This window comes from Symphalangus syndactylus, chromosome 24 (assembly GCF_028878055.3).
Source record: "Symphalangus syndactylus isolate Jambi chromosome 24, NHGRI_mSymSyn1-v2.1_pri, whole genome shotgun sequence".
NCBI classification, from domain to species: Eukaryota; Metazoa; Chordata; class Mammalia; order Primates; family Hylobatidae; genus Symphalangus; species Symphalangus syndactylus.
In genome coordinates, this window is record NC_072446.2 from 38506347 (window position 1) to 38518337 (window position 11991).

General features: G+C 45.9%; 1 protein-coding gene across 4 annotated transcripts in view; it reads right to left on the reverse strand.

Annotated features, from left to right (window-relative positions):
* Positions 1-11638, reverse strand: part of RALY (RALY heterogeneous nuclear ribonucleoprotein) — a 91544-nt gene extending 79906 nt beyond the window's left edge. For all 4 annotated transcript variants that reach the window (XM_063633773.1, XM_063633772.1, XM_055265922.2 and 1 more), the window contains exon 1: positions 11510-11638. The gene's annotated coding sequence lies outside the window, so the exon portion shown is untranslated. The remainder of the gene's footprint in view (positions 1-11509) is intronic.
* Positions 11639-11991: the final 353 nt, after the last annotated feature.

An 11991-nucleotide genomic window follows, 5' to 3' on the forward strand; every position in this document is an offset into this window, starting at 1 on the left:
ACCCAATTAATATCACTAATATGCAAGGTTAACATTTAAAACCCAGGTCAGATTTTTTTTTTTTTTTTGAGAAAGAGTCTCACTCTGTCGCCAGGCTGGAGCGCTGTGGCGCAGCGCGATCTTGGCTCACTACAACCTCCAACTCCCTGGTTCAAGTGATTCTCCTGCCTCAGCCTCCCCAGTAGCTGGGATTCCAGGCACGTGCCACCACGCCCAGCTAATTTTGGTATTTTTAGTAGAGACGGGGTTTCACTACTCCGTCAGGATGGTCTCGGTCTCCTGATCTCCTGCCTCATAATCTGCCTCATGATCTGCCTGCCTCGGCCTCCCAAAGTGTTAGGATTACAGGCCGTGGGCCACTGCACCCGGCCCATCAGATTTTTAAATCAACTACTTGACTAGTCTCCTCAAGAGGGGGCCTAGAAATTCTCTAGTGCAAGTCCCTAGTGGCATCTCTAGCACCCTGTCTATCTTGACAAACACCCCACGACCTGACACAGGATCAGAAGCTGACTAATGTTTAACATGAAAGTGCTGCTCTCTGGAAGCAGGCAGGGCCACCCTATTTTTCACAACCAGGTAATTTAAGGTACATTTTCTAATATTTGCTGACAGAACAAAGAGGAAAGGCTCTAAGACATGATCAATGTTCATGCCAACCTTCAAAGTGATTTGGTAAAACTACACAAAATAAACACCCAGCTAGGGTCCACCGGCAGGATAAAAGCTGACAAAGAAATGGCAATTTTCCCCTGAGCAAATATACAACTAATAGATGAGCTCTGAGAGACTAAGTTCTTTAGGTTTTAGTATTTCCTCCCCAACCATTTTAAGAAAAACTCTCTTTTGATATACTTCAAGTATGATTGTTTACTGGATTAATTTCTTTCCTGAAATGATGTAATTATAAGCAAAGAGATCATTCTCATCCTTTTATCCAGTTTAAATACAAATTGGCTTCATAACAACATGACCTTGCTCTGCTCTGAGAGGCGATGAGAAGGTTATCACCCATCTCCAAAGTGTTGGACACTTCCACCACCTGCTCATTAGCAGGAATATGGATGGTACTCAGTCTAGTCATTCATCTGTGCCTCTACTCAAGTTGTTCCCATTGCACAGAATGTTCTCTATCTCTGCAGCCTAATCACCTGTGACCATTCTTTCTGGAAAAGGGGGGAAGGGAAGCACATTGGTTGAGAAAAGATACCTGGGTGTTGCTTCTGAATAGTATGGGAGATACAGTACAGACATGGCAATATTGGTATTTCATAATCTTTAAGTACAACCAGACAGAATATTAGAAATTAAAATGGTCCTGGACAACAGATGGTCATTATCCTTATCCTACAAGATCCAGCACAAATACTCACTGGTCCACAAATGTTCCTTGGGAACTCCCCCTCTGCCCCTCCTCCAGGTACAAAGGAAGCAATCTTTTCCCCTTCTGAACTTCCCAATCATTGTACCCCTTTATGGCACTTGCTATGTGAGAATTCATAGTATGGTTCTTAAAATTCATATCTATAACTACTAACCAGAATGGCTTCAAGTGAAAAAGATAGACAATGCCAAGTATTTACAACAACACAGAACAACAGCAATTTTCTCATCGCTAACCATGTAACCTGGTAGACCTTTTAAAACTGTTTGGAGTATTTACCAAAGGTAAACATATGCCTAACCTAGGACTTACAGTATGAGATTAGAGAACGCTTACTCACTGTTTCCGCCAAACAGTTCACCTCCAGTCTTTTGCTCCATCATTACCCCTGTCCAGATGCTTTCATCACACTTTTTCCCAATCCCAGAGACCAGCTGAGATCACTCTCCCTGCTCCCTACAAAGAGATCGATCTCTCCTCCTATGGAACATTCTGCCACTTACCTATTACCTCTGACAAATGACTGATGGATTCTTCACATATAAATTGTCTCATGTGATTTTACAACGTTCTAATTTGCTCCTCACAATACCATTGTGAGAAAGGCAAGATATGGAGTATTAACCCCACTTCACAGATAAGAAAATGGAACTTCAAAGAGAGAGAAGATGACATCTCCAGTTTACATGGCCTTATTATTCTAGACCCCACAGGCAATGCTAAATTGTTGGAAGAAATCTGGAGCACAACACAGCATCCCAAGTAATATTTCTCTCTGAAGGGTAGGAAAGAGGGAAGAGCCCTTCAAAATCAGGAGAGCCTCAATGTGCCCACCATTTCCATTTGCTAGGGCTTCTTGCTGCAAAGTGTTCAAAGGCTGCTGGCAGTGGCAATGGGCTTCACGAACTACAGTATAATCACAATTATCAAATCACAGACTGATCAAATGCCAGAAACCACACCTCAGATAATTCCACTTGCATACAAAATAGAGCTATTTTATTTCAAAATAGAGCATAATAAAACTTAAAATAATTCAATAGCGAGACAATACCAAATCTTCCTGAAGCCAGCCAGAGAACTGTGTGAGTGTCCAGATGCAGATATCTGGACACCCAAACCTGAAGGGCAATGTTGTCCCCTACTCTAATATTCTTGACTTTACACACTGGGTGTTGGACACCTTAGCAACAGAGGATAAATATCTGTAAAAAACAGAAGGGAGAGAAGGGAATGACAAAAAAATAAAGTCTACACAATGGAAGTCAGATTATCAAACTGGTCTCCTTGTCTACTGATATAGCCATCAATTGTGTTATTTTCCATTTGAACTCTCAATCCAAATATATGCGCCAGGGCAGCAGGCTGGATTTGCTTTACTTATCTGTCTTCCTCTCAAGACTGAAAGTAATTTGTGGACAGGAATTATGTCTTGTTGGTTTTTATGTTCTCCATAAGGAGAACACATAGGAGGTACTCCAAATTCCTTGAACGAATGGTTGAGATTAGGGATGGAAGGCTGTTGGGACTCCCAAACATAAATAATCATGCCACGGCAACTAAGTAACTTCCTCTGAACCCTAATTTTAGTAAGGGTTGATTTTAATTGGTGTAAGAATCAATTAGGGTGAATCTTTAAAGTCTGAAGAGAAGTTATTCTTGTGTTCAACTGATTCACGCACAGCCCTCATTATCACATTGGCAGCAGCACCATTCCTCAGCACCACCTTACAGGTATCCGCAAAAACAAAATTCCAAAGCCTTAAATTAATGCTCCAGGTAAAAAGGAATGACATGGCCAGGCACGGCGGCTCACGCCTGTAATCCCAGCACTTTGAGAGGCTGAGGCGGGCAGATCACAAGGTCAGCAGATCGAGACCATCCTGGCGAACACTGTGAAACCCTGTCTCTACTAAAAATACAAAAAAATTAGCCGGGCGTGGTGGCTGGCACCTGTAGTCCCAGCTACTCGGGAGGCTGAGGCAGGAGAATGGCATGAACCCGGGAGGCAGGGCTTGCAGTGAGCGGAGATCGCACCACTGCACTCCAGCCTGGGCAACAGAGCGAGACTCCGTTTTAAATAAAAAAAAAAAAAAAAAAAGGAAACATTTGACTTCTCAGTATATAGTGTGGTCATATCTCTTACAAAGAAAACCCAGATCTAGCTGGGCGCGGTGGCTCAAGCCTGTAATCCCAGCACTTTGGGAGGCCAAGGTGGGCGGATTACGAGGTCAGGAGATCGAGACCATCCTGGCTAACACGGTGAAACCCCATCTCTACTAAAAATACAAAAAATTAGCCGGGCGTGTTGGCGGGCGCCTGTAGTCCCTGCTACTCGGGAAGCTGAGGCAGGAGAATGGCCTGAACCCGGGAGGCGGAGCTTGCAGTGAGCCGAGATCGCGCCACTGCACTCCAGCCTGGGGGACAGAGAAAGACTCCGTCTCAAAAAAAAAAAAAAAAAAAAAAGAAAACCCAGATCTAGATAAATGAAGTTATGGAAATGACCCTTTTAAATCTACTGCTGGGCTTGCTTTCACTAACACAAAGAATTTCAAAGGAAACTAGACAAACAGATCAAGAGACACCGTGTAAACAGTACCATTAACTAAGCTTATTAAAATCCTTAATAAAATAAATAGGAGACAGCTAAATACCAGATAAATGCCTCTGGAATGAAGAAAATCTAGCCAATAACATTAAGCTTCTAAACCTGGCATTCTAAAAGAGAATATTTACTTGGAATAAAGCAATGAGTCTTACCTTGACAAATAAACAGAGTTATTCAGTCTCTACAGATGGCACTTCAAGGGCCAGGTAACCTCAGTAGAGGTATCTACTCCATAAGCTAAAGCTCTTAGGAAATGCAAGTTTCTGGTCTAGTGTTTTTCCACTACTACCATTGTGTGAAAATCTTAAAGTGTTTTTTATTTTTCCTTTATTATGTGATTTTAAACAGTTTGCTACATATTTTAATGTAATTTTTTTATAGTCTTAGACTCCAAGTTTGTCCCATGAGGCTACAGCTCCAAGTTTATAATGGAACTCAGCATACAATTTGATAAATTCATCTCACAAGCAATTTTTCAGCAATCTGTCCACTCTAAAAAGCAATATCCATCTGTTTACATACTGAAAGGTATCTTTTGTGAACCCAGAATTTAACCCTCTGAGATAACTCTCAATACTTTAACAAAGCCCTTTCTCCTTCCAGAGATAAATTCTCAAGCCACTTCCACAAAACTGTAAAAAGGTAGAAATATTACTCAAGATTATCTAGTCCATTTCCCTTGTTTTACAGACAGGAAGACAGAGATCCCACAGAGTATTAGATAATTACAATTAACATGGGTTTGGCAAGCATCAAAAGCCCACTGACCGCTATTTTCCCCAGTCAAACTCATTGGTGTGTTGGGAAGATAGCCAGATTTGCACTTTAGTTAGTAGAGCACTCCCTAGGAAACTCAAGTATGTACCCTCTAAGAAACCCAAGTATTCAGCCACAAACCCCTACCCTAACCCCAGAATAGAGAACGCGGGGCAGTGGATGTCTTAAATGGCTCTTCTGGAGATGGAGACTAGAGCCCAGGGACAATATCCCATCTTTCCTTCCTTCCTCCCAGGAGGTACAGGACATTGATTACCATGAAAGCCATTATGAAATGACAGAAGACACCAACACTGAGGAAATAAGGCAAGGCTGTGGAAACAAAAGATGACCAACATTAATACTTGGCCAGATACCTGCTTCTACTTATTCATTCGAAGAGAGGGGAGAAGTGAGAGAGAGAGGTACCTCCACCCCTTTTTCTGTCCCTACCTCCCCACCCCCACTCTTTGGGCCTTTATAGAATTTCAGGGACCCCCCCAGATAATTTTATGAGGAAACAAGGCTATAAAAAGAAAGGGCCTTAGTCCAGCCCACACACTGACCAAACGATGCTCAGGCTAGTGACTAGACTTCCTATTTATTCTACTGCACTCTGTCTCTATTCCTAAGGGTCTGTGAGCTGCACCCTGAGCACAGGTCTGAAACTTTCCTTACAGTACCCAGGGGAAAGTTGTAGGACAAGCAGGTTAACATTATGGCTGTCATTTTCTCCCTTACAGCTATATATACATGAAGCCAAAACTGAATAAGACCAAGACACTCAAGTGAAAACCTTGCTATCTCCATTCCTACTATCCCCTCACCAATGCCAAACTAAGAAGGGGGAGAAGAAGAAAGAAAATACCTCTCCTAGAGATATATTATCTAAACCACCACCTAGAATCATAAAATGTAATTGCTAGAAGGGACCTTATGGGTCATCTAGTCATTATTCAGATGAATAAACTTAGACACTTGCCACCTGAGAAAAAGACTGGAGCACACAGTGGGGTCTCCTGACTCCTATCCCTAATACAAACCCTTCTGGGTCCCTCTCCATCTTGTCCTACCCTGCCCTGCCCCATTCACCCTCTCCCCAGGCCACCACTGTATCCAAGCTACTGAGATTTCTGCCCTTCTGGATCATGAGCTCCTTAGGATACGTTTTACTCATCTTTGTTTTCCCAGTGCCTAGCAGAGAGTAATCAGAGAAGTGGCTTCGGCTTAGAGAGGGACTTAGGAATACACTAGTACATGAAAAGACCAGTGCCAAAGGACATAGCCTGGATAAAATGTAAACTTTTCTTGGCTTAACATAAGCAGTTTCCAGGCTGTGCCACACCCGGATGTCTAGGATTGAATATCTCCTCTCTTCCTAAACTAATGTTCGCATCATCCAGTTTAGCCAGGAACATGACCAGTTGTGCCATACTCTCACTCTTTCCCTTTCAGACCTGACACAAAGAACTAGATTCTAGTTCTTTCCCTTTCAGACCTGACACAAAGAACTAGAATCCATAACCAGAGGTAAGTGAAAGCATATGTAAGGAGAACCTGCATAAGAAACCCTACCCCCTCCCTTACGTGCTCCTCCTTCTCCTGTGTCCTCACCTCAATAAACAGCACCCATTTACAAAACTGCACCAGGTAGAAAGCAGATGTCATCCCGATTCCTTCCTTACCCTTCCACACCAATAATCTTTGTCTCATCACTCAATTCCACCTTTTTTCTTTCCTTTTTTTTTTTTTTTTTTTTTGAGATGGAGTCTCACACCCAGGCTGGAGTGCAGTGGTTCAATCTCAGCTCACTGCAACCTCCACCTCCCAGGTTCAAGTGATTCTCCTGCCTTAGCCTCCCACGTAGCTGGGATTACAAGTGCCTGCCACCACACCCGGCTAATTTTTTTTGTATTTTTAGTAGAGATGGGGTTTCACCACGTTGGCCAGGCTAGTCTCAAACTCCTGACCTCAGGTGATCCACCCACCTCAGCCTCCCAAAGTGCTGGGACTACAAACGTGAGCCACCACGCCCAGCAATTCCATCTTTCTTCTACACACACTCTTGCACACTCTCCCCCACAACCTTCATTTGAAACACCATCACCTCTTGCCAACCTCCTAACTGGTCTCTCTGCCCATAGTGTTCTAGCTCTCCAATCCACTCCTGAACAGGCAGTCAGAGATATTCTTCCAAAATGCACATCGAATCATGGCCCCCTCACCTCGGGATGAAGTCCAAACTCCTCAACACAGGCAAGAAGGCCCTTTCCTGACTTGGCCTCTGTTCTGCCTACCTTGAAAGTCTCCTGTCTGGCCACATCCACCCACCTCAAGCATTATGCTCCACCCAAGAATCCTGAGAAATTTGTTTAGCCCTCTTGGCCCGTTTCAACTACAGAATGGGAATAATAACAGTACGTACTTTCAGGATGGTCTTAACCTATTATGACCATTTCTGAACTTGCTGTTCCTTCTACCTAGAACAGTCTTATCTCTGCCTCCTCCCTGACTCCCCAGATCTCTTCTTTTCCTGGCTTACGTCTGTTCTTCTTTTGAGGGCTAGGCTTAACCAACTTCTCCTCCTAAAAAGCCTTCCCTGACCTTCCAATGCTGGGTTAGGCATCATTTCTCTGTGCTCTCCTGGTGTCTGCCCCTGTAACAACACTTCTCACACTGCCTGTTTCCTTGCCTATCTTTCCCACTAGGCTATACAAACTCAAATCCCTAAGCGTAGTACCAGGTCTGACAGATGCTTACTAATTGCTCAGTGAATGAAAAACTTTCCAAAAATGAGGTATCCAATGAAAGACAATCTCAACAAGTAACCAACTCAAATGTCAGCCAGGTAGCTGGTCTAAATGACTGTAAGGTCCCTCAACTACAAGATTCTATCCAATAAATTCAACACACTGACCTCATGGGTCATATTTATTTGAACTTTAATATGTAAGCAATGTTGGGGCCATCAGATTTTTAAGGAGAGTGTGACATGACCAGACACATGATCATGTGTTTGTTACCCTATTATCCATCTCTGAGACACCGCCTCTCCCAACCCCCAGTTGTTATCAGGACAATATTCCAACCATCTTCATAAACATAAAGAGCCCACTCCCCTAAATAGACCAACACAGAAAACGGTCAAAGGGCATTTTGAAAGGCTATATGCAGCATCTAACTCCATCTTAACCAACTGCAAGCAGTGAGGATCCATAAACATCCTCCAAGAACCCAAAAGCTAATCCCTCCTGTGTGCCTTTATGGTAAGAGGGGGAAGAAAGAGGGAACATTTCATAAAGGTGATCTACTTAATCATCCTGAGTAGTTTTGATCCAAGCTGCTGTCGCTGCACTGTTAATCCTGATAACTGCAGCCCGATATCCCCAAACCCTGGACTGTCAGAAAGGCAGGTGCGAACAAGGTGAGGGTGGGGAGTTATCTCAGTTCTATTTTAAGGGTGTAATAGCCTGGCATGGTGGCTCACGCCTGTAATCCCAGCACTTTGGAAGGCCAAGACAGGGGGATCACCTGAGGTTCAGGAGTTCGAAGTCAGCCTGGGCAACATGGTGAACCCCATCTCTACTAAAAATACAAAAATTACCCAGGGGTGATGGTGCATGCCTGTAGTCCCAGCTACTCGGGAGGCTGAGGCAAGAGATCCCTTGGACCCAGGAGGTTGAGGTTGCAGGGAGCCAAGATCGTGCCACTGCAATCCAGCCTGGGCAACGGAGTAAGACTCCGTCTCCAAAAAAACAGGGTATAAGGTGTCTTCTGCAGATACTAGGGGGCCAGCAGAGATTCAAAACAGGCTTCAGTGATAAGGAACATCAACCTAAGGGGGAGAGAAGTAGGTCTTACTCAGAGAGGCCTGGGTTCCTGTTCTGGAGCTGCATGCCACATCTCTGCTGCAGGTGAGGACTAATATTTTGCATTTACAATGCACTCTGAGACTAAAGAAGACACTAAGTGTGCCAGCTTTGCAGTCACAAAGGACAAATATTGCATGATTCCACTTATATGAGGTTCCTAGAGTAGTCAAATTCACAGAAAGTAGAATGATAGTTTTCAGGGGCTGGAGGGAGGAGGGAATGGGGAGTTAGTTTAATGGGTACAGAATTTCAGTTGGACAGTGGACAATGGACAGTGATGATGGTTGCAAAACCATGCGAATGTACTTAATGTCACATAAACGTACACTTTGAAATGGTTAAATGGTGAATTTTATGTTATATATATTTTACCACAATTTTTTTTTAAAAAAGCATGCCAGCTTTAAGGTTATACTGTCTGCAGTCTGAATACTGCCATGGCCACTTACCAGTTACATGACCCTGAGGCAGGTAATGTAACCTCTCTAAGTCTGTTTCTTCTATAAAACAGGGATAATAATAGTACTTAATTCATAGGTTGCTCTACGAATTAAGTAATATAGTCCATAAAGTCCTCAGTCCATTGACTGGTGGTACACGTTAAGTACTTAATAAATTTAGCTATTATTACTACCACTATAAAGCATTTTCATAGCCATTTTCTTAACAGTCTCCACAACAACCCTAAGAGAGTTTACAGATAAGGAAACTGAGGCTCAGAGAGCCACAATGAGTGGCTCAGTTTATGATGCCAAATCAAATCCTCTGCTCCAGAGAGGTGTCTTGTCCTCACTACTTACTCATTCTGTCATCTAAGGCAAGTGCTATGCTGTGTCTCCATTCCCTCACAGTAAAAAACAAGACATAAACCAAGCTCTGCAAACTCCCTCACAGAAATGGATTAGAAATTAAATCGGATAACGGTTATGGAAGAGTATATAAGCCATAAACACATAAAACCGAACCGGTGACTTATGAGAACGAGTACACCTGTGCTTAAACCTGGCCTCCTCTTAATACTAACCATAAGACACAGAAAGTGGTGGGGACTGTAAAACTTCCTTGGGATTTCCAATTACTCAGGATTCCTGACCTTAAGACCTGAATAAGTGGTTTTGTGCCCTTTTAAGAAGTGGCAAGGTATGGGAGAAATAAATACATTACTGGATTAGGAGGAAGAAGACTGGGAATTTTAGTTCTTACTCTGACACTAAGTCTGAATTCAGACAACTTACTTCCCCTTTCCAAGGTTCAGTTAACAGGGAAGCGGGGAAAGGCAGATATGAAATAGTTGGACCAGATGGTCTGTAAGACCCCTTTCAGCTCCTACACAGGACTCCTAAATCCAGAATCCTGGCCAGGCACCACAGACCTACCAGACTCCAAAGAACTAATGTGAACATCAAGAGACTCCTCAAGACCTGGCCCAGAAACTCCCTTGCCTGATTTTTAGACGCTCCCTCAAACCGGATCACATTGAAAAACTGGAACATTTGCCAAAGTTAATTTTAGTTCACTTTAACCACTCTGGGCCTTATCTGAAAATAGGAGAAATATTTGTTTGAAGGCAGATGACCTGAGCTATTCCCCCACCCCCATCAAACTAGGATCGATAAATCTAAACATAGAGAACCTGCAAGGTCTGGGAGGAGGAACACGCCACACACAAACTAAAGGATGGATCCCACCGTTTACAGTCTCAAAGCTTCCTTGAGCCAAAACCCCAGGGAATTTGAGTTGTGTTTGAGACCTGGAGTCTGCATCCATCAACTTCTAACTGCCGCAACACTAGCAAGGAATTCATCCAAACCTTTCCCTTTAGAGCTATCGTAACCCCAGAATGGGATTTCATCCATAGTACAGTGGACTACGGCCCAGAAGTCAGGGAAAACCCAGAGTTATGTCCCTAATTAAATGGTGTGACCCAAGGCTAGGTAAAAATGCCCTCTGCACTAAGAGATGACATGCTCACACCAGGAAATATTAATAAATAATAGGTACTGGCACCACTCCTTTACACTTCTGTGGCTACTGTGACTTGGAGAAAATTACTTGACCCCTCTGCGCCTTAATTTCTGCTTTTGTAAATGAGGATAAACCAGAAGGCCGTTGTGAACATTAAATGAAATAAGGCTTGGGAAGTTCCTGGGTGAAGTCTCATTAAATGTTCCCTGTTGGTGTTAAACACTTCTTTCACATGAGTTCCCTCCCTGAATCCACGAACATCCCGCGAGGCGAGTTTCCTTCTTTCCCCCCATGTTACCGAGAGGCAAACTAAGGCTCGGCCGCCAAGGAGGCTGAGTGAAACGCGGATACAGCCCCAATTCGAGGGCCCGTTGTTGTTTCTCTCCGAGCCCAAGGCGTGCAAAGAGCCCAGAAGAGGCGGGAGCCGAGGCAGGACAAGTTCTGCGCGCCTCCGGGAGCCCGTAGACCCAACCCGGGTAGGAGAGCCGGAAGCAGCCGCGGCCGGGCCCGCCCGAGGCCTCCCCGGAGCAGCCTCCGTTCCCCTCCCTCCGCCCCACGCCGGGCGGGGCGGGGCGGGGCACGAGCACAAAGACTCCAACTTCCGAGCGGGCGCGGGCCCACCCAGCCAACTACTGGCCCCGACTTAGCCCGCGGAGAGGGAGCAGGCAGGGAATGCCGGGAGCGGGAGCGGGAGCGGGACCAGGCGCGGAGGGCTGGGGCCGGGGACCCGGCGCGGCGGGTCCGAGTGGGAGAAAGGAGCGGCGGAGGGGGCCTAGAGTTACTCGGGCTCCCGACACTCCCCGAAGGGCAGAAATAAGTTTCTAAAAATAGGCAGCGGCCTGCCTGAAGAAGTGGGTGAACGGAAAGGCACAAAGCACACACCCTCCCCGCACCCCTAAGGAGACGCCCGCAGCCCCCACTCACCCGCGCCGAGAGGTCTGGAGGAAGCCGCGCGGCTGGGAAGGAGGCGGTACTGCCGCACTCGGGGACGTAAGGGAGGGAGGAAAAGGGCGGCTGCGGCGGGAGGAGGCTGGGCACAGGCGCGGGAGTCGTCGTCGCCGTCGCCGTCGCCGCCACCGCCACTACCGCCCCCTCAGCTTTCCTAGCTTCCGCTGCCCCGCGCTGGCGCCGCTCGCGCGCCCCGCCGCACTGACAGCGGCGCGAGCCCCGCAGCCGCGAGCCCTGCCCTCGGCCGGCACCACTGAGGTGCGCGGGGGTGGGGGCACCCGGAGCGGCTCCCCGCAGCTCGGCTCCGCCTGCCGCTCCGGCCCTGGTCCCGGGCTCTCCTCCTTCTCTGTCTCCCGGGAAGGACACGGTGACACGAGCACGAGGACTCTGCAGCCCCGCCCAGAAACAGCCCGGCTTCCCAGGCTCTCCCCACCCTCTCAGCCTGGCTTTGGAAAGGT